The sequence below is a fragment of the Ostrea edulis genome, chromosome 3 (assembly GCF_947568905.1).
Source record: "Ostrea edulis chromosome 3, xbOstEdul1.1, whole genome shotgun sequence".
Taxonomy (NCBI): domain Eukaryota; kingdom Metazoa; phylum Mollusca; class Bivalvia; order Ostreida; family Ostreidae; genus Ostrea; species Ostrea edulis.
Genome location: NC_079166.1, coordinates 33,306,880 through 33,307,650, shown reverse-complemented (window position 1 = coordinate 33,307,650; position 771 = coordinate 33,306,880).

Sequence of the window (771 nt, the reverse complement as noted above, 5' to 3'; positions counted from 1 at the left end):
ACAAGGCCCTTCAAAAAGTCACTAAAAGAGAGATAACTCCTGACCGGAAGTGACGTCAAGCACGAAATTTTGCAAGCAAAGTCTCGTCACCAAAAGACATCTTTCCTGAAAATTTCGTGAAAATCGATCGAGTAATGGCTGAGAAAAACGCGTGTACTACCAAGGAAAATAATAATAATAATAATGAAGAAGAAGAACGCGAACAATAATAGTAAGGTCTTCCGCAGGAGACGGAAGACCTTAATAAATAATAGTAAGGTCTTCCGCAGGAGACGGAAGACCTTAATAATAATGAAGAAGAAGAACGCGAACAATAATAGTAAGGTCTTCCGCAGGAGACGGAAGACCTTAATAATAAGAAACAGAGTAAAACCAATATGTTCCCAAACTTCGTTTGGGGAACATAATAAGAAGAAACAGAGTAAAACCAATATGTTCCCAAACTTTGTTTGGGGAACATAATAATAATAATAATAATAAGAAGAAACAGAGTAAAACCAATATGTTCCCAAACTTTGTTTGGGGAACATAATAACTAGACACTCATTACTAGTAATGAGTAGGTCTTCCGTTAGACCACTTCCGGTAAAGAACTTTCTGTTCCTACAAAAACCATTTAAATATATCAGAAAATGTGTCTTAACAATGAATGAGAAATGTATTATCGAATTTTTTACTCCTTTCTCGTAACTTCCGGTGACGACCGGAAGTACTATTCAGATGCGTTTTCCTATAAATGACAGCGACTCTTTACTGTCTATATTCCCTGAA